We start from the raw sequence: 22465 nt of genomic DNA, 5'->3' as shown, positions 1-22465 counted from the left end.
TAGTATTTGTTTTTATTAGAACAAAATATGTAGATTATTTTACACTTTTTTTTCTAGAATGGGATGTTAGGGAAATAGGGGTTTTGGGTGGGGTAGTGTATTCATACTTGTTTTTTTTTTAATAATACATAAATATACATTTTTTAAACACATGAATTTTGATGATGTGTTTTGTAATGTCATATATTCTCCCTGCTTAGGGCTTTACATTCTAGACGATCACCACAATAATTAATTCTGCATTACAAAAAGAAAAGTGTCGGTGGCCTTACATTTTTTATACAGGCCCAAATAATGGAAATCCCTCCCAGCAAAAATAAGAGCTATCAAAGCCATGTTAATTGTGGAGCCGCTGTTCCACCGAACCCATAAAAAAATACCATTTATGCAAATTGAAGGTCTTCCCTTTTTCTTTCGTTGACCTAGTCAAGAGCATACTGGCCAACTGTTAAATAATTTGAACAAAGGTGTAAGCAGAGCCGAACTGGGAACCAAAACCAGCCATGGCAAAAAAAAGTTCAACCAACCTCTGCTCTCTGATTTTTAGGTCTCGCCTGAGACAGCGCTTTAGCGCTGCTCTGGCGAGACTTATAGTAAGCGAGTTTTGGAAGTGCAAACAGTGGCTTTTCAGGCCTCCAAATACAGTGCATGTGCGCCGTCCGGGCGCCCGCACCATTTGGAGGCCTGAAAGCACTCGTTTGCTTTCACTTTCGCGGGCCACACGGCCGCTTTGAAGTGTGATCGCGATCGCGATCACTTACATTTCGCGGGCGCTTTGATGTTCTCAGTGAGCCGCGCGGCCACTGCGAACATCAAAGCGCCCGCGAAATGTACATGCCATTTGCCACCCCCTCCCTTATTAACAGCGACTATAGGACGGATAAACGTGATCGGGTGCAGCCTGTGCTTCGAGACTTCTTTTCCCAGGCTTCGCCCCGCCTCTATCCTGGCAAGTGGGCACCATTAACTGGCAGCAATTCCCAGCTTATGCCCACTGCAACCCCCCTACAATCCGCAGCAAACATCTCGGCTTTCCGAGCTCCTCTCTCCAATCAGCGTGTTGAAGCAACACAAGGGAGTTTTTTACAAAGCCAGCTTTGTGTGCTAGCGGGCGTTCACTTTCTCGATTCATGTTATTGTAAGGCTTGCCCTGGTGGGGAAAAGTCAGACTGTATGCAGCGACACTCCCTCTCGTCAATTATAGTTTATTATTAACACACTCTTATGTGCATTTGAAAAATAAGCAGTTTGGGGCACTTTTAGGCATAAGTATCCGTTTTACAATTCTGGCTTTTAGTAATTCCACTGATGGGGCAAAACGCACGCTTGTCTTTCAAATATTGTTCTGCACCCATCCTTAAAGGTCTATAGGCTTGAACGCTATATTTTCCCCAGAAAAAGAGCCTACAGCAGTGGCGGTTGGTAAAGTCCGAGAGCGGTGCGGCTGTGACGGGACACATTGGGGGTACACATTTTTTGGGAGGTGGGTGGCGATTTGCTGTGCAATTGTTTTTTATGGTGTTCAATTAGTTCCCAGGCTGATAGAGAGAATCGCGTCACACATATAGGAGTTGGGCAAAGTTCTTTTCATTTTAACGCAGCATACGACGTATATTTTGGGAATTAGGGGGAGAATTGAGAATCATTCATACCTGTCCCGTTCCCTGCTATTAGTGGACTAAGAGACAAGTTAGGTTAGTTGTCATGGTACTGCTGGCATGGGGACTAAAGGCAATCGAGGATGGGAGGAAAAAGGTTGCTTTTACGTCAACAGTCGATGCTTTCGGGGAAGCAGGCTGTGACTTCCCACGTCCACTTTGGGAGTTGGACGGCTTTCCAACTCCTGCAGACTCGTGTAGCTGGGGTCTTTCCAAAGGGCGGGCGTGATGGGCTTCCTTTGTGTCTTTTCTTTCCATTCTGGCGGGGGGAGTGCGAGGCCTTATTTTGAGAGGTGGGAGCGCGCCGATGTGTAAAAGCCACAAGCTCCCGTGGACTTGAGCATTATTTAGGGAAAGGGGGTCTGCTCTTTCAACACTGCAGGTTTGCTTGCACGTGGCGCTTTGTTGCCAAGAAACCTGCGTTGATTCACGTTTAAAATGAACTCGTCTCTCATACATACAAATTTCTCTCTCTGCCATAGATACAAAGTGCAAACCCTTTCTTCAAACACGCTCCATGCGAACATTCCCACACTGCATACATCCCAAACACACATACATTAAACTCATTACCCCTATATTGCGTAAAGGCCAGCTACAGTCTTTGTTGTACCTTTTCATAATAAACAGATCAGCCCTGTAGCCTTGTTCAATGACTTCTCACCATAACCAACTGAGTCATGCAAAGGCTTCCCTACAAGACAAAATGCAATACATATACTCTTTCAGCGGAAGTGCACAACTTCCGCCCAAACGAAATATGTACACATGAGTATCAACATTTAGGTGGAGCTAAAAAAGCCATATCGTAAATCAACCTGAAGGTTCTTTTTTGTGTGTTAGCTTTAGGAATGATCGCTGCACTGAAACACCAGACTCAAGAATAGTAAAATCCCCAAACTCAAAGGTGTATTGCAAGATACCATTGACTGCTTTCAAGAATATTGAGAACTCCATCCTACCTGTCAGGTAGCTGCAAAAATATTAAGAACCCCTCAGAACACTGTGCGAAGAGGTCAGGATCTTCAGTAGAATGTGTGTCAATGTGAACTGCATAAGGTGGGCACGCAAGTTTGTATGTTAAGAGTAAACATCAAACCCAGCTACGGAAGCTGTGATAAAAGCCCTACTTCATAGAAATCTGTTCCATCGCCCACAGGGCGAGGTGGAAATCTATACCACCCCTGCACCTTCATCCTGGAAGCCAAAGCAAGAGATCCAACACCAAAGGAAATCCTCTTAACTTCACTTTGGGCGTTAAGCCAGACCTGGCTGCTGCTACTACTAGCTTGTAAAGAAATTAATTCAAATAGTGCATACTGCGAGTGTGCCAAGTTTCAACTGACTAGTAACGTAGTTAAGTCACTATTGCCAATGAGGGAATTTTATGGTATCCTTTTGGAATTTACACAGATGTCAAGAAAACCATAGCTAGCAATTGGCAAAAACCTTATTTCATACAGATTTTCATGTCTTTTTCTTTTAATGAAGCACGTCCAATCAGTCCATCTTTGCATTCCTTTCACATCGCAGGCTTTGTGTCTAAAGTCTCTTGTGCGCCAGTGATGTGCTGGATCCACCCCTTAAGACCCATTCTTTTTCCACACCGCACTCATGCACCTTAATGGCTTATCCCCTTTGGGGATTCTTCATCTCTGGCCTCACCACCTGGTTGAGAACTTGCACACAATGGCATCCCCTACATTTTTTTATGACCCCTTCATGATTCTGGCTCACCTCTCGTCAATGATTTCAACCTTGCAGGACAGGATCAAATTCCACTGCATGCTCACCTACATTTCACTGCAGTTAACCAGTTCTTATCCACAATAACAGTAGTCTAGTTAAGACTGTTGATAAAGAGTGCAGTACAAAATGGCATCTACACTGAAAATAATAACAAGCATTTGCAATGCAATAGGTCTCGCATTTACGCAAGCTTGAGCTATTACCATTGCAAATAACAATGCCTTTTATTTTTGTTTTAAAAACTTAAATAAAGGGCATTGTCATTTACAATACCAATAGCTTAAACTCAAGTAACTGCGAGACCTATTGCATTGCAAATGCTTGTTCTCTCTCTCTCTCTCACTCTCTCTCTCTTGAAACCCCTTACCTCTCCCATCACCTCTCTGATATCACTTGGTAACCTGGAGTAAGTGACAGATGTGCTAGCATGGGCCCTACCCTAAAAAAGAACCCCCAAAAGCACCAGCTCACCAGGGAAATGCCCAGTGGACAAAATGGGCTGTTTGGACCTGTACACAAATCCTCAACTCAACACCCTGCGTTGGTCCACTGGTACATTTGTGCTCACTCTCTTTGACCTGCAAGTCTGTATTTTTATTATTTTGTTATTGGGGTTGTGTTTACTAGCAGCATCCCAAGCTATCATTGGCAGGCGTTTAAAGTATTGTGCCAGCCTAGTGAAGCTGGCCCTTGCTCCATGGCAGAGGCAGTCTTATGTGAAAAAAAAAATAACAAGTACACAGAAGCCTATTCCTAGACTGAATTTGTGTAATTCCTTTCTTTCTGTATATTTTAGGGTGGCTTCCTGAACTTCGTTCCTATGCGGCTCCTGCCATACTTGTAGGCTCACGTATCGTCCATTCCACTCTACGCAAATTCGGGGTTCTGTTTATTTCTATAATTGTTTTTGATCCACACAGCGGGTGCCTTGGCTACAGGGTAGATAGAGGTTTCCACCTAATGCCGACAGAGACCCACATTGACTACTACAAAGTCGCGATGACAGGCTGACTGTTGGCAATGTGTGACCTTGAGGGATGGTGTGTTGGAATTCGGGTCAGCCTGGCGCAGGATGGAGGCTGTGATGAGCAGTGTACGTACAGTCAGTAGGCTCCGGAGCTGGCATGTAAACTCAAATCTGAGTGGTATTAGGGCTGCCTAGCCACTATCTTGTGAAATATATACAACGTCACGCCCAGAGCATCTAGGCTGGTTGAAAGAGTGCCGTGGTTACAGATAACGAGGCTGGCCCTGTTTCCACGAGTGACGCCTCTGTGACGGCGAGGGAGCCATGGAGCGGGCTCCTTCCGCGCGGGCGGCCTCGGCGTTCACAATTACAGCAGCCAGGGGCCCTCCGCATCCGGAGCTCGATGGGTAGTGGCAGATGTCAGGCCGAGCATCTCCGGCTCACATGATGCCGCTGACAGTGACCGAAGGCGCCAACCTGCGAAGGCTCCGTCTGCGGAACCCCCTGCCGAGGAGCGACAGAGGCATAGTGTTGTGGCCGCGAGAGAGGAGAACCCCCCCGCCCGCCGCTTCTTCCAATGCATGCGCGGCTGGCACACGGTCCGCGTCTGCACGGGGGCCTCGCTTACCTCACTGTGCCCTGTCCCAGGCAACTGTCACACGGAGTGTGTGGTAGGGGGGGGGGGGGTCCTAAACAGTGCTAGGCAATCCTATGCCTTGGGGAAAAGCCTGCCCCTTCCTGAAATAGCATTGGTCTAGCGGAAGGATAGTCACTGTTGTACACTGTACTAGCATAGGCCAAACGTGTCGGACTGGCCTATAGGGCCATCAGGCAGTGCCAGAAGGGCTGGTGCCACACGTCAGTGTGTGGGCCTGTTTCATGGTCTGATGGGCAGGGTTTTACTGTTCATTTCTCTGACCCTACCACACACATTTTTTTATGCTGTGTCTCGGCGCCGGGAAACCCTTTTTGGGTAGCTGTGCGCCTTAAAGCCAGCTCAAATGCATGTAGACTCCCATACCTTGCAGACAACCCATACAGCGTGTGCTTACAAGATCAACACTGTAAATATGGCTCTGTGGAAATGTCTTGCTGCAGTGACTAGCATTGGTCTGTACACACAATTGATTTATTGATTGTTAGTTAAAATGATACAATGGAAAGAACATTACATGCATTGACATATAAGAACATATACGGACAGATTAAGACAGGTTTTAGACATATTGAAATTGAGGAAAAATAAAAATGATCGGTATCTTCCATTCTAATTGTCCAGTCTTTAATTTTGAAACATGAAGCTCACGAGGTTATTTGATCAAGTGCTTTCTGTCCATGGGGCCACAAAAAAATGCTTCTTTGTGAATGCGATGCCAATTTTACATGTAGATCCATACAATTTAAAAGCATTCCATAGAAAAATTATTGAAATTGACAGAAATTAGCATGTTTTGTATTATATATCCGATATTTTGGGGTAAATATATTTCACAAAATTGTTACTAAAAATGTATTCTGTGCTGCTAGAGCAAGTCACAACTGCGTTGTTGAAATTGCATATTCCCAAGCCCCGTACTGATGGTGCGAAAACACTTTGCATTGCTTAGGAAAAGCTGACCAGCAGCATATAATGTGCACTAAGTTCTCATTGTTGTAACTGAAAAATCGGTATTCAACATTCTGCCTTTCGTACTTCCGTGCCATGATTGTTTTACTTCCGCTATACCAAATAATCCAACACGCAATCTAAGATAGTGTAGTCAGAGGTTCCATGGTATAGGTGTAATGATACATACGTTTGACATGAAGGAATAGAGCTTTATCCATAGTATAGCTTTTCTGTGCCCAGAAGGTGTGAGCTCTTTTTTTGGTAAGGTGTTAGCTAAGACCTTTTGATTTAAAACAAATATGTATAATATTCTTAATTAAAGGGGCTTTAAGCCAGGTGCCTTATACCACTGGTATGTTCTTGTGTCATTCGCATGTTGTTCTCACTCACTAAGCATACAGCATGGGGTAGGGGGTCTCCCCACTTCAGTCATTGGACAACTTCACTTTAGTCACTTCAGTCATTGGACAACTTCACTTTTAGTGACTGCCTTTTGCTCTTTCTTAAAGAACACGTGCACACCCAATGTAGTTCTCTTCAGTGCTGGAGGTTTTGTTTTTAGTTTATATGTTATTGTTGCATTGTGTTTTGAGTCTGATGTGATAGCAGGACACTTTCTACCAGATGTAAATACAGCGAAAGACACACAATTGATGGACGGAATGCAGTACAAACCAAAACATTCACCCCCAGTCAAGAGATCTGGGTTAAATCGTTGTTTCCAGTCCAGGGAGGACCTGGCCTGGCAGTTCGGGCTGGACTGTTCCCATTGGGTGCAGGGTCAAGACTAATTTGCATATGGCAGGGTTCAAACTGGAATGGCATGGTGAGCAAAAAAACAATGGATTTAGGCCCAGATCTCTGTACTAGGGTGAATGTATGACATTGTTCTGTCCATTAATTGTACTTTTTGGAGATGTAAATACAGGGCATCTTCCCGCTTTATCACTTCCTGTCTCCTGCTAATGGTGTTGTAATTTCCTTTTGTAGTTCTAGCATGTGCGCAATAAAGTGCAATTATAACTGCACTCCCATATGTCATGCTGGTATATATTTAAATTGAGGACTACAGTTATATTTGTAAACCAGTTTAGTCTGAATATCCTGCTCACATGGCTTTCTAGTGTGCTTACATAGATATTTAATTATTTTATTTATTTCTATCTGTCTGACTGTCTATCTGTCTGTCTGTCTGTACAACCCTGTCTCTTGATCTCTCTTTGCAAGTCTTTCTGTCGATCTAGCTTTTTGCAAGTCCCTTAATTCAACTGTCTTTGAAAGCCTCTTAATCTTTTTGTAAGAAGGTATTACAAAATTATTACAAAAAACCATTGGCAAAGTCAAAAGGCTGGCAGGCAAGGCCAGACCGATTGGCTTTTTTTGGTCTGGTGTTCTCCAAGACCTTTTAGTTTGACAATTATGGGGCAGATTTATGTATTTATGCTCCCTGGCGCATCCCTGCAAATCAGCATGGATGCGCCAGGGAAGATGCGTCACGCAAGTTTGCCATTGCGCCACCGCAGATGCGCCGCATTTACAATGCAGCGCAAGGACAAGCAGATGCGTGACGCATCTGCCGGCGTAAGGTTGGCGCATTGCCGGAATTGCGTCGCAATCGCGACGCAGCTCCAGCAAGGCTCGGGGTGCCCCTATCCCTAACATGCTGCGTCAATCCTTACGCCTGCTTCAAGCAGGCGCAGGGTTTTGACGCAGCATGGCCGGAAAAGTGACTGAGTGAAATCTTGTAGATTTCACTCAGCCACTTTTCGGAGGCGTTCCTGCGCCGGAACGCCCCCCCCTGTGCAGGTACGCCCACATGTGGCGCAAGCTTTACAACGTGACGCATCTCCCTAGATGCGTCACGTTGTAAATAGCCCGCAGCATGGCGCTGGCTTTGAGCCGCCACTGCGTCACAAAAGTGACGCAACGGCGGCGCAAAAGTGGCGCACGGGGTTTATAAATCTGCCCCTAAGTGTATAGCATAGTTACTTATAGGGGTGTTCGGCCTGACTCCTCCATAAGTCTGCTGTTGTGTCATTCACATTTTCTTCCAATCACTGCAGTATGCATCATGGTGCAGTGGGTTAGCACACTTCAGCCACTGGCTGACTTCACTTTATGTTACAGCTTGCACAAGGAGCACATCCACATATAAATTAGTCCTCTTCAGCTTCAGTTACTACTATTGTAATGTGTGCTTTTTATGAAACCCAGAAAATGTATTTGACTTTATTCACTGTTTTTTTCTTAGATTGATGATGGCCCGGCTGCTTCCCCAACACTGAAATGCACTGTACAATACGTCTAGCTCCCAATGTGATATAATTTTAAGATCTTGTCAAATGAAATTTATTGTAACATGCGAGTACGTTTTGCCAAGATTGCTCAAGTGATAGAATTCTTCACTCTGGATGGCTTTGAAAAAGTCTGTCTCTGCTCGCTTCATTTGAAATGAGTGTCTTAATAGGACCCCATTTGTGGTAAATTGCTGGTCAATTAGATTGAACTCTGGAGAATTCAAGCTCGGCTGTTAAATTAAAGAAAGAGGAAGAGGGTTCTAAACAATTTGCTTTGTGCCTGATTTAGCCATGAGTTGGCCAGGAAACGATTCTGATCCATAGTTTAAAGATGGCAAGTATTTTTCCTGGCAACTTTAAAAAGGAGAATTATGACAGGGCCATCAGGATTCTTAGATAGTTTTCAAAATACAAAATTCAGTGTGTCTGCTTTATTTTACATGGCTTGCAGATGTGATTTCAAATGGCCACTTTTGTATCACTTGCTCCCTAGGTATATGTCATTTTAGCACTTCAAATAATTTCCCTGCCTAGATTCCAAGTGTATCAACTGTTCTGTTCCTTCCAAATTATAGGACTTTTGTCTTTTCATAGTGGGCATAACTGCCATACAAATCAATGCTACCATGAACACCATCAATTCGGGGGTTCTATCAGACCCTTGTCCCCACCACGCCTTCACTAAAAGTCTCCTACCGATCAGCTAAGCACAACCACCAGCCCTCAATGCCTCCATTGTCTCAGCCACATTACTGGACACCTGGAAATATGCCACAGTCATGTCCTTGCTCAAGAAACCATCTATTGACCCAAGCACACTTTCCAACTACAGACAAATCTCTCTCTTACCATACCCAGTAAAGGTCTTCGAGAAACCTATAAACCAACACCTCACCGACCACCTAAGCAACCACCAGCACCTCAACCCATGCAGTCCAGATTTACGCCCAATGACAGTATAAAAACATGACAGCCCTCATTCTCCTGGACCTCTCTTCAGCATTTGGCATAGACTTCCACCCTATGGTATCCTCATCTGGTGCGTGCACGTGATTGGAATCCAAGGACCCACTCTCTCCTGGATCTTCTTAAAGAACAGAACACAAGCTGACACCTTACACATCAAAAGCCCACAAACTCATCTTCTGAGTGCCTCAAGATTCATCACAACATCAACATCATCTTCTATGCAGATGACACACAACTCATACTCTCTACCTTGGACAAGATCTTCAACACAAGAAACAAGCTCCTGGTCTGCATGACCAAAAGTTGCTAACTGGAAGAAAGCCAACGGTCTTGAGCTCAACATCAAGAAAATTAGTGATCTTCAGCAGGAACACCTCATGATGGGACTCCAACTAGTGGCCAGCCAAACTCAGACCCACACCCAGAACCCACACACTAGGAACCTTCGAATAATAATTGACAGCAAACTGGACATCACTGTAGTAGAGCTTTTTACTAAATGTGCAATTTTGCATGGCAAATTCTTTTTGAATACTAATGATTTTTATAATATAGTCGTAATTCATGAATTAATAATGTTGCATGAGGAACAATTTTATTTAGAGGCTTAGGAATGTGTTTATTAATGTAGTTTAGTTATGCCACATTTTTAAAGAGAAACCATTTCATTAAAACGGATGGTGCTGTGGTATTCTGTTCATCTTGCTCCTGTCCATTACCTCTCCCAAGCAATGTCCCTCTGCATGTCTTCTCTCCTCACAGTTTTCATGCCCACCGCATGTCTTTTATCTACAAGGTTTCCACAGAGCACAGGACTGTGGGGCAATTGGTTATATTTCTATGAGAGCATCCATTGTGAGTTAAATTTTCTTTGTGTTCCGATAGTAACATTATGAAAAACACTTCCTGTGAAATATCAGATGCAGGCTTCCTAAAGTACTGGTGTTTATTTGAAATATTTCTTATTGTGTTGTACATCTTTGGACTGTGCCGCTGTGGAAGCTAATGGAGGGCTTCCTCTACCTTAGAAATGGCGTAGTGCAATAATTATTTCTCTTATGATCTCCATTCTGATTTGCTCAATATGCGTTATCACTAGTCATGCCATGCTGAATTTGCAGTTTTGGTTTATTACCCATTCATAGAATGTGTATAAAAATACCTTGGTTTTTGGGTGAGCCAGCAATTTTCCTAAACATCTAAAGCTAAGGATGCTGTCCGTTCCTTTTATGATTTCTGCTGATCTATAATAATTTTGATTTTTGACTATGTACTCTATGCCTGAGCCTTCAAAGCCTTGCAGTTCCTTGTATTTCCTATTTTCAGATTTTGTAATAAAACTCTTTTAAAAGTTTAATTGATCCATAATTCAGTTACTGAGTTGTCCCAGGCATTATTTCATTTCTCTGCTAATTTGTCTAGCCTAATATCACGGGGAGTGGGGAATCTTTAAGGCTAGTTAAAGTGTGAAACAGCTGAGCTGCCTGAGCTAAAGTTTGGGGTGATAGGACTATTGGGGTGTTGTAAAACATTGGGGTTTGGCTCTCACAAATATGGTAGCAGGGGATGGTTATGTGAGAGCACCTCCTTTTTGTAACGGTTTCCCAAAGGTTTCCCATGATTTTTGAGTCTTTAATGCCCAATCCAAGGGAGAAAGGAATTTTTGGCACTCTGCTAAAAGTCCAGTGCTGGGGATTCCAGAGAAGTAATTTGTTAAGCATTCCTGAATTATTTGGAGTGTAAGTATGAATAGGATGAACTTATTTTTGTGATTGGTATGCATTTGTGATGTATGTTATAGTACATGTTTGAGAAATGGATTTCTGTTGTGAGTTTTTAGGTCGAGGACTACCGGTCTGCCGAAAGGCAGAACCGGAAGTCGGAGATTTAATGACTTGGAGAAGAGGGGCTTGAACCCGCCCCTCTTCTCCCCTGTTCTCCATTGGCTGGCCTCGTAAATGCTGGCCAGCCACTGGAGAAGAGGTCAGTCACTCCGATTAGGCCCCGTCCTTTTCGGATCGGGGGGCGTGTTTTTTGCGAGAAGTCTCAAGGAGGAGACAACAGCAAAACACGCCCCCGAATCCGAAAAGGACGCTGCGTTTCTCCGAGGCATTTCTGCTCTGCCTCGGAGAAAGGCGGTGGTGTGCTTGCCTCTCCCGCATCTCTGACCTGCTCTTAATCTCGCCACGGTTATAAGAGAGCGTGTGTTCTTACTGCCAAGAACAGGAAGAGCTCGAACCAGGCGACGGTGGCAAATAGTAAAAAAACAGCAACAATAAAACATACTAATCACAAAAGCGTCGTAGGCTCCAGGCAGTCTTTCTAGTTTTCAGAAATTAAATAAAAACGGGTTACAGTTCCTCCACGTCTTACTTTACTGGGGAGGGGTGAACGAGTGGCAACGCATTACATCAGCAGCGGTTACATCCACCCTCCCTTCAGTGCTTAATCACAACTTTGGAAGGAAGTGACATGCAGTGGTGGGGAGACGCCGGGCGAGGACCACTTTTTTTTCTGAGCCCTCCCCTGAGGGTGGAGTCAGGATTTCGTTTCAGTGCTGGCTGATGTACAGCTCCCACAAAGTAGTTGCAGTTTCAGTGGCTGTGCCGCCTTTGTTGCGTTGGGTCATTGATAGCTGTCAGACCGAGCAGACGTTTACTGACAGAAGCACAAACCTAGACATCGGGAACTTGTTTCACATTTAATGCGTGTGTATCGTAAAGGGGGAGGGGAGGCGAGTTTAAGGCGGGAAGTTGTACCTTTATCACTTTGCTTATTTCTTGAATGCATTATTGCTTTACGTCGGAGTGCCTGAAAGAGACTAGAATGTTCTCATTACAGGTTTCACCCGTGTGTCTCATGCAGCTTGGGCTCCCGTGGTGTTTCCATGGTTACCACAAAAATACCGTGAACACCGCCCTATAAAACAACAAGGAAACGACCCATGCTACATTTTCAATGTGAAACCTGTTTTACCCAGATGGGGTGTGGCGTTGAATGTTTATAAGCCATGCTGGTTTTTGCCGTTTTCTGTCCTGTTTTGCGCCCCCCCCGCCCCCGTAAGTCTCTGAGTGGGACAGGGTGGCATGAGATGATTGGTGGTAATGATGGATGAGGGGTGGGAGGGGACTGCTAAGGAAACACATTGGTGACAGCCTATTTACAACGGCGTCGGTGAACATGCAGGCAGCTTCTTGGAGAGTCGATGCTTTCAGCAGCGAATAAACACCAATTAACTGCTTTTGGAGAATCGCCTCCTCCTCCCAACTGCAGGCTGATTTCCTCTCGGACTGGCTGGTCTCTCCGGGATCTGCAGGGAGGGATCCCGCACAGGACGTTTTAGTTGGACGGGCGCTGCCTCACCCCATCCCCCTCGAGGAGTTTGAGCTTGATATGTGGGAGAGGGGGCACAAGCACACATGTCTTTTAAGATGACAAATTGCCAGCCAGGGAAAGCAATGGGGGGTGAATGGTAGAGAGTAACAGAGGACAGTCCAGAAGGGGACAGACTGCAAGCTGCACCAAGTCCTAGCGGAGGTGTCTGCATTGCGGGCGGCAGCGGTGGTGGATGAGGCCAGAGACCGGGGCTGCAGCCTCAACGGAGTCCGACGCACCCCCTCTCCTTGCGCCTGCCATGAAGCACAACCCGCTCTGCACCAATGGCCCCTGTTCATGGAGGTAAGGGCCCGGCTACAGCGCTGCGCGCAGGGAACGCTCGGACAGGGGTTCTCTGTTCCTGCTTGTGAGTGGTGGGGGGAGGGGGCAGTTAAAGGTGTTCACTTTCAACCCCTGGTCTCCTCATGCCCCCCCCTACAGTCTACAGAAACCAAATCCTCGTTTATTTTTGTTGATAACATCTGTCCATGTATGAATGTATTGACTGTTTTTGTAGAGCCAAACATACCGCTGACATTACGCAATGCCAGAATGCACACTCCAATCACGTAAAGGGAAGGAAATAGCCCCTCCTCTCGCCCCTGAGCTGCGACAGGCGTGAACTGCCCTAACGGACTGCTGTGCGCCGGCCATAATCTGCTGTAATCACAGAGAGTGGTGGGTTCGCTGTATTGTGCCACGGGGAGACTGGCACACCATTTCTAAGCCCCCTCCCCATACTTTTATCTGGTTTGAAAGGGATATTGTGCTCATGCAGCGGGGCAGATACGGAGCTACTAACATTACGTATAAAGTGCTAAGTCTGGCACATTAGCAGGGCAAAGGCTTCACGGGTCTGGTGGCGTGTGGCAGTTGTAAGCATTTACAATGCAATGGTCTCGGCATTGGTAAAGTTAGAGCTATTGGCATTGCTCATGACATTATTTTTGTTTATGTTTTTGTTTGTAAAACATTTAAAGAAACTGCATTGTCATGAGCAATGCCAATAGCTCTAACTTTAACAATGCCGAGACCGTTGCATTGTAAATGCTTCTTTGGATATGATATGATGATTTTGGGTATAATTGGTAGATTGATTACTGTTGTACTGATGTATTATTCATATTTGTAAACACATTTGAAGATCACTTGAAGTTCAATTGATTCTGTTGGTTGGTTTGGTGATTGGATTCAGTGAAATCCAAGATCTTGAGATATATTAGTTTTACTTGTCTGTAATTGTAATATGCGGAGGGGGGGTCTGTTTACACATTAAAAGGAATTCAGAACTAAAATGTTTTCTTTTCTAGGTTGCATGCTTGGCTCGATTTGGTGATTCCTTCTCTTAGGTGCACTGGGCCAAGCACACGGACTAGGGTGGATTGCTGCTGGATGGGAGTCTAACTAGTGGGAATTGTAGTACTTAGTGAATTGTTTTTTGTTTTTCCATTATGGATTTTGAACTTTGTTCTTGTTTTTGGTTGCATTGTATTGCTTCATTTACTGACTTTTCATTCCTTTCTAGGTTAAACAGCCAATGGTTTATTTAGTTTATCGGCTTGAAAGAGGTTTTGAGATTCTTTTACTGTTCACAGATAAGTTGTGCTGTGATTAGTTAGTCAGTCAGAGAGTTATGCTGGGATCTGTTAGGCTTCATCACAAGGCCGTGCTCTGATTGGTTGGTTGCTGATAAAGCAGTGCTGTGATAGGTTGACATTTGACAGAGCCGTGCTGTAATTTTTTTTTTTTTTTTTTTTTTTGAAGCCGTTTATTACAAAATTAAAAAAATATACAAAGATGGGCCTACAACCTTCAGGCCGGCCGCTAGCAAACAAAAGGAGCATATGATACACACAATAGCGTGCATGCTGCGGCAAAGGGAGATGTACAGGAGTTAGCAGCGTTGATAGCCACACCATCCGGACCCCACATAACGGTTTCTTTTTAATATAAGTAACAACAGAAAACAAATCCACAAGGCAACCCACAATCGGAAACAGCAGCATGTGCTCCCCTAGAAGGGGGACCCTACCAATCCATAGGAGTATCAAGGGGGGGAAAAGGTCAGGACAGGGACTGGGTGGACTCAGTGCCCGGTACCGGAGAGATAAACCGGCTAAGGGGACGGGGCAGGAGACGGATCGGGCAATAACGGCGGGGTACAGATTCCCCCGCGGTAGGTGTTCCAGGGGCCCCATACTTTCACCCATGTCCCAGGCTTACCTCTCGCTACATACACCACCTTTTCCCGAAACATGCACCAGTCCATATTATCCTTCCAGGCCGAAACAGTCGGGGACCTCTGGGAACCCCACAGTTGAGCAATGTCGCGTTTGGCCACCATATATCCCGGAGTCACCCACCACGTCTGTGGCGCCGAGTAGTCGGTTGGTTCCCACACATTCAAAAGGCATCTCCTCGCTTCGGGCAGCAGCGACACACGCGTAACCACCCGCAGGACCTCATGCACACCACGCCAGAATCGCTCCACCTCTGGGCATTCCAACAAAATATGAAGAAAGGTCCCCAAAGAACCACACCCACGCTTACACAACCCGTCCACAGCATAGCCCATACGCAATAGCCTTGGCCCCGTGATGTAGACCCTGTGGAGTATCTTGAGCTGGACGAAGCGAAGGCGGGCCGGTATGGCCACCTCTTTCGGGGAGGCCACCGCAGAGACCCAGTCCTCGTCGTCCAGCTCCAATCCATCGGTAACCCATGCCTCACGAAGGTTAGTCAGCAATCCCGAGCGGTCATTGATAAGTTTTTTATAGATTAGTGAGATCGTGCTTTCCGGTACATGTCCATCCAGCACTCTATCCTCCAGAGGGGAATACTCCGGGATGGAGGCAACGTCCGGGAAGACGGAGCATAGTGCGTGACGAATCTGCATATACCGAAAGTACTCCCTGTCCTGCAACTGGAATTCCGTCTGCAGCATCTCGAACGTTTTAAATCCCCCCCTCGTCCAGAGATACCCCACCCTGCTGATGCCTATCATGTCCCACTTCTCGAAGCCCTTCGAGGTCCACAGGGAGCCCAACTGCTCAGATGCGTATAGTGGCGACGCCCGGGTCAAACGATCCTTCCACCCCATCGCTACATTAGCCGCGTGCCACACTCGTACCATGACACGCGTGGGGCCCGTCAGACGTGCGTCGAGCGAGCTGGAGTAGAGCGCTCGATTATAATCACCACCCGGCAGTAACATCTTATCCATTTCAAAGGCCGGGTTTAGGGCGGGCCCGTATAGGCCGTGATTAATCGCAGCCAGCTGGGAGGCCCAATAATACCGTTTGATATCCGGGAGGGCAATCCCCCCGTCATACCACGGGAGCGTCAGCTTCGCCAGGGCGATACGCGGTCTCCCGTCCCAGAACAGGCGGCGTTGCAAACTCTCCACCTCGCGGAAGTAGCGCGCCGGAACGAGGTCCATTGTATTCTGCAGAGCGTACAGGAAACGCGGCAGCGACATCATCTTAAACAATGCCGCCCGGCCGAGCGGCGAGAGCGGCAAGCGCCTCCAACGCGCGACATCCTCCTTCAGGCGCTGGAGGGGGGGAAGCAAGCTCTGACCATACCGGGCCTCCGCGTCCAGGGTAATGAAGACACCCAGGTACCTAAATCCCCGCGGGGCGATCTGGATAGGACAGCCCCGCGGAAGGATAGGAGCCTCCCCAGAGAGAACATACACGCACGATTTAGCCCAGTTGATGACAAGGCCGGAGTTACGACCAAATGAATGCAAAACATCAACCAGTACTATCAGTGATTTACGTGGGGAAGCCAGGTACAGGAGAATGTCATCAGCGTATAGAGATACGCGGTCCTCATACTCGGGGGTCCAGCGGAGACCACGGATAGAAGGATGCCACCGCAGCCACTCCGCCAGGGGCTCCAAGGCGAGCGCAAAAAGGAGCGGCGATAACGGGCAGCCCTGCCGCGTGCCTCTGCCCAGCTCGAACGGAGCCGACACTCTACCGTTCACAACCACCTGCGCCAGTGGGCCAGAGTACAACAATTTAACCCAACTGATAAACCCTGGGCCAAACCCAAATTTCGCGAGCGTCGCCCAAATATATGGCCATTCAAGTGTGTCAAACGCCATAGTGGCGTCCAAGGACGCCAAGATGGCCGGCTCCCATATGAACGGGACACGTGCGAGCACCCCATGCAAACGCCGCAGGTTAAGCGCTGTGTTGCGATGGGGGATAAAGCCGGACTGATCCTGGTGAATCAAGTCACACACTACGCCGACCAGCCGATTGGCCAACACCTTGGCAAAAATTTTGGGCTCCGCATTCAATAGCGAAATGGGCCGATAGGATGTGACCAGGTCCCGCGGCCTCCCCTCCTTGTGGATAACCACGATTGTAGCCAGACGCTGGTCTAGCGGGAGGGAACCCGCCGAGTGGGCCGCAAGGAACATAGCACGGAGATGCGGCGCCAGCGTATCCGGTCGCAGTTTATACAACTCGATGGGAAGACCATTAGGACCCATGGCCTTGCCGGAAGCGACCGAACGTATGGCGAGGGCAATTTCTTCGGAAGTTGGAGCGGCGTCCAACGACACTCTGTCCTCCTCCGAAAGGGAAGGCAGCGCGATATCTCTGAGCAGGGCATGGGAATCCTCTTCAGAGCGGGAAGACACCGGGGAATACACCCCACGGAAATAGTCCGCGAAGCAGGAGACAATTTCTTCCGGTTCAGTGACACACACACCATTCTGTTTCTCAATCAACGGGACAACTCGACTCGCTCTCTCCTTTTTGTCCAGCCACGCAATCAATTTACCAGCCTTATCACCCACATCATACAGTCTCCCCTGTTGCTCTCTACTGAGGCCCCTGGCCGCCTCCGTGACGAGGGCCTTATAGGCCGCTTGCTTGAGTTGGAGAACATGTAATTTGTCATCCGTCACCCCACATTCTAGATCACCCTCCAACTCGGTTATCTCAGCTTCAACACGGGTCACCTCCTCCTGCTCGCGCCTCTGGGAGTGGGAAATAAGGGACAGGGCCTCTCCCCGGAGTACTGTCTTGAACGGCTCCCACAGTGAGACCGCCGATGACACAGACCCCACATTCTCGTCAAAGTAGCGCTTAAGGGATTTAATCAGCTCTGCGCGAATGGTGGGGTCACGCAGGTACCAGGGATTGATCGGGACCACCCTACCCTCTCCCCTCGGAAGAATATCAAAGTGCAACAAGAGCGGGGAGTGGTCCGAAATACCCTGTGCCAAATGGCGCACCTCTCCCACCCTCCCCACATAAGCCGCCGGGACCAGGACATAATCTAGCCGTGAGAGACTACCATGAGCCCCTGAATGGAAGGTGTACTGTAGCTGCGTGGGATGTTTCAAACGCCAACAATCCACCAGCCCCAAGGTATCCAAGAGGCCAGACAACCACGCTTGGGCCCGGGGGAGATCCCTAGGGGGGTGACGATCCACAGTTCCGGAAACTACAGCATTAAAATCCCCCCCCACCACTAGAATCCCCTCCGGAAGGCCAAGGAGGAGGCGCCCCAGATCCGCAAAGGTGGTCGTCTGCAGCCCCGGCGGGACATATACCGACACAAAAACGACCACTCTGCCCTCCATTCTGCCCACCAAAACCGTATAACGTCCCCTGTCGTCATGGAGCACCTCATCAATCTCCAACGGGAGCGAGTTCTTAACCATAATGCCCACACCCCTTGAACCAGACGTGAAGCCCGAATGGGCCACAAGGCGGTAGCCCTGTCGATTCATAGCACAAAAGGAGTTGCCAATGAGGTGCGTCTCCTGCAGAAAAACTATATCGGGCGAAATTCGCTTCAAGAACTGCAGGACCACACCCCGTTTTATCCTGTCCCCCAGTCCATTAACATTCCAGGACAACAAACTCAGTCCCCTACCCCCCATCATAAACAGAAGCCATCACTCGTCCCCCAGAGAGCACTTTAGAGATAACACAATGGTACGTTTGCCTTGTGGTGTAAACGAACAACACCCCACCCCAACCCACCCACCCCACCAAAACTCCCCCCTCCCTGCACCCCTGCATGAGCCCGGACAGCCCCCCCAACTTGCAGTGTGCCTGTCGCCCCTATATAATGAAACTAGCTAGACCCCCTAGAGGAGGAAAGAGTACCCCTTCTAGACCCCACACAACCTCCATGGGAGGGGAAAGTACAAAGACAGAAGCTTGGTCGAAAGTGGCATCGTATTCGTCCAGAGTGAGGCCCAATATTGACCCCTCAGTCTCGATCCAGTGGGCCGTCCCCTCCCGCCGCCCCCCCCCGCCATCTCGATCACGGTCCCCAGACAGAGTGTCCAGCCAGTCCCCGGCCGCTTCGGGACGATCAAAAAAGTGCGTGCGACCATCCACCTCCACTCGCAGCTTGGCCGGGAAGAGCATGGCGTATTTTAAGTTCATGTCCCGAAGTCGGCGTTTGACGCCCAGGAAGCTCAGTCTCTGCTTCTGGACCGCTTGGGTGAAATCAGGGTAAAAGTTCACCTCCATATTTTCCAGCTTAACCGGCCCTTGCAGTCTGGAGGCTTGCAGGATCGCGTCCCTGTCCCGAAAGTTAAAAATCCGGGCAATGAGAGGTCGCGGAGGGGCTCCGACCTTCGGCCTTCCCCCGGGAACTCTGTGGGCCCTCTCCACGGCAAAAAATTTACTCAGTCCCCGAGGCTGGAGATGGGTAGCGATCAGGTCCTCCACAAATAGATCCGCCGCCGCTTCCTCCCGTCCCTCGGGTACTCCGATGATGCGGATGTTATTCCTCCGGGCCCGACTCTCGGAATCCTCAAGGCGCCGATCCATAAGTGCACTCGCCTGACTAAGCCGGCGCACCTCCGTTTGTAGTGCCGCCACCTCAGTCGTGAGGCCCGATGCGGTTTGGGCCAAAGAATCAACCCGGTCGTTGGTCTTGGAGAGATCAGCCCTCACCAGGCCAACATCCACGAGGACCGCGTCGATCTTATGTGCCAGGGTGTCGAACCGCTGGCCCACCGAGGCCTTCATCTCGGCAATGGCGCCCATGACGTCTTGCAGAGTCAGATCCGTGGGCAAGGCCGGGGCATCAGAAGGGCCCTCAGGGGACTTGTGCGGTCCGCCGGGGGATCCCCTCTGGAGGGTATAGCGGTCCATGATGTTGGCCTGATGGACGGCGCCACGCCGGGTCGACTTGGCCTTTGACCGATCTCCATCTTGCTTCGTGGCCATCGCCACAGGTCTCACAATCGCACCAGCAATGCAGTAGAGGGCAGGCAATCAGAACCACGAGCTCCGGGGGGGCCACCCCAGATCGGCGGGGTGGGTCACAGCCGGCAGGCAGGCAGGGTCTCCCAGCGAGGCCACACCAACACAAAGAGCTCCGCGATCTCACTTGCAGAGACGGCAAGGGGGTGCGAAAGCGAAAGTGCGGGGTACGCGACTCGCCAGGCCCGGCCCGCCGTTGTTGTTCACTTTGCCACTGGGTCACCCCCCAGTGCAAATCCGGGGTCCGGCGAGAAGAAGGCCGCAAACTTCAATCGGTGCTCACTCTGGCACCCGAGGTCCGATTTGAGAACGGGAAACGGGTACCACCTCAGCTCAGGCTCACCAACACAGTCCCCTCAACCGAGGCAGGATGAATTCAGGATAAACGTAGGAGGTTGCGGAGGTCCTCGGGAGCCTCGCACCTACGCGGCCATCTTGGTTGCGCGCTAGGCTCCTCCCCCAGCCGTGCTGTGATTGGTTGTTGTTCACTAGCTTGTTTGCTGTGATTTTGAGTAGATGTTTTAGTTAGTTTTAAGAGAAAAAAATTAGAAGTTTGTTAGTAAAGCCTAAGGTTACTGTTGTACCTAGGGAGGTTCAGAAATTACCAGCAGAAAGAACGCCAGTCTATGAGATGATGAAGCGAGTGGGTACTATATGGGTACCTGGATTTTAGATTGAAATAATTACACTGCACATGATGAAGTGTTAATGTTAGAAAGTTAGATTTCTTGAGACAAGCAATGTATGATATGAAGTCAATGCCTAGACCTACACATTTTGAGGCTCTTATAAATTGGGATTACATAGCGACAGAAAAGAGAGAAGGAAAGCAACACAGCAGGTGAAGAGCTCCTTTAAGGATTGGCTTGAGAGTAAAATGTCTTGGCAGGAAAAGAGTTGGAGGGAGGATATGATCGAATGTGTGAAAACAAACCCGGCGAAAATGAATGAGAATGATGATTAGGACAAGACAAATTAAAAAAAGATGCAGAATGATGAGTCTGATGAGGAGGATACATTAATAAATGAGCTTTTCAATCCTAGACCTCCTTCTCCATACAGAGCAAGACCAGTGGGGACAAGTGACATTGGTTCAGTACCGGATACAGGTGCTGGGGGAGATGATGGTATGGTCTTGCAGAGTTCTACTACTACTACCACTGTAGTGGAACTGAGAGCACTGACAGATATAGGAATGGCTGCTGTGCCTAGCAATAGTGGAGATACACAGTCGGAAGTACAGTCTCAAATTGCTGCCCCTGTAAGAATAGCTGTGGTTGAAGAAGTTTGTAAACAAATCAATATTGTCATTTTGAAGTTTGAATTTGTTGAAATGCTAAAAGGAAACGTTGACTTTATAATATTATTGACTTTCAGTGTTGATGAAATGAAATATTTGATTAAAGAATCAGCCAGAAGTGCAAATGAAGCACACGACAAATTAGAAGAATTAGCTGATAAATTATATGTTGACATCATTAAGATGAAGAATGTAAAACAAATTTACAAAATTATTTTGACACATAAAATAAAATTAAAGAGATGGGTTTAACTAGATTGAGTGCCCATATTAAAGATTTGATTGTGAAAACAAGGGACTATAGATTTGAAGACATATCGAAAAAGGTGGTACAAAGTGACAGCGAATAATAAGAGAATGTAAGGGACTGAAGGTAGTGCATTAGGTGTTGCAAGTGAGTAGGAAGCTGGGACATGAGCAGTTATGGAGTTTCCCTTTGAGAGAAGTTCATAGAGGGAATTCTGTAAACGTGCCCTAGACTCAAGCTGACTTGTATGTATTAACTAATAATTTTACAAAATTGAGAGAGGATCCAGGAAAATGGTATGAGGAAATCCATACTTTGACACATGTCTCCCAGATGCTGTGTGCTGATTTAAATATGCTGTTTGGGATTCTGGTTCCCAGTGACTTGTGGGCTGAGTGTAAGACTGTTGTTGGATGGCCAACACAAGAACCAGCAAGGATTACTCCTACGGGGACTCCTTCTGAAGAGTTAGCTACAAAATTCAAGAATGCCATTGAACATTTGAAAAAGCAGTTTCCTGAGAAGGATATAAATTGTACTAAAATGTTGAGAACTTCAAAAGAGCCAAAAAGTCAGTGGATGCCTTTATGAGAGGCCTATATAGATTTTCAAAAGACTAGTCGGGTCGAAAACCCCGAAATGGATGGGGCCAGTAGATTAGTGTCCGCTTTCATGAATGGTTTGAGGCCAGCCATTAGTAATCACAATCAGCAGAGTGAATTGTGTTGGCAGACAAAGAGCATAGATGAGATTTTGAATTGGCGAAATATAGTAGTGACTATATTGATATGAAACAGAAAAAGATTAAGGAGAAGTGGATGATTGCTCAAACGAAACAACCGGAGAAAGGATCTTTGAATCAAATGGGTTCAAATATGATTTTTGTTCAGACTGATGATATGAATGGAATGGCTCAAATGCAGGTGAAAGGTGGTAGTAGAGGTGGTAGTATGAATATGAGTGTTGAAATGATGAAAAAGAATACAGCTTTTCACGTCTGTGTGAAAATTGAGCAGTGGAAAAGGGAATGCTGTCAGAATCCGA

Source organism: Triturus cristatus, chromosome 3_2, assembly GCF_964204655.1.
Source record: "Triturus cristatus chromosome 3_2, aTriCri1.1, whole genome shotgun sequence".
NCBI classification, from domain to species: domain Eukaryota; kingdom Metazoa; phylum Chordata; class Amphibia; order Caudata; family Salamandridae; genus Triturus; species Triturus cristatus.
This window is presented reverse-complemented; position numbering follows the sequence as displayed.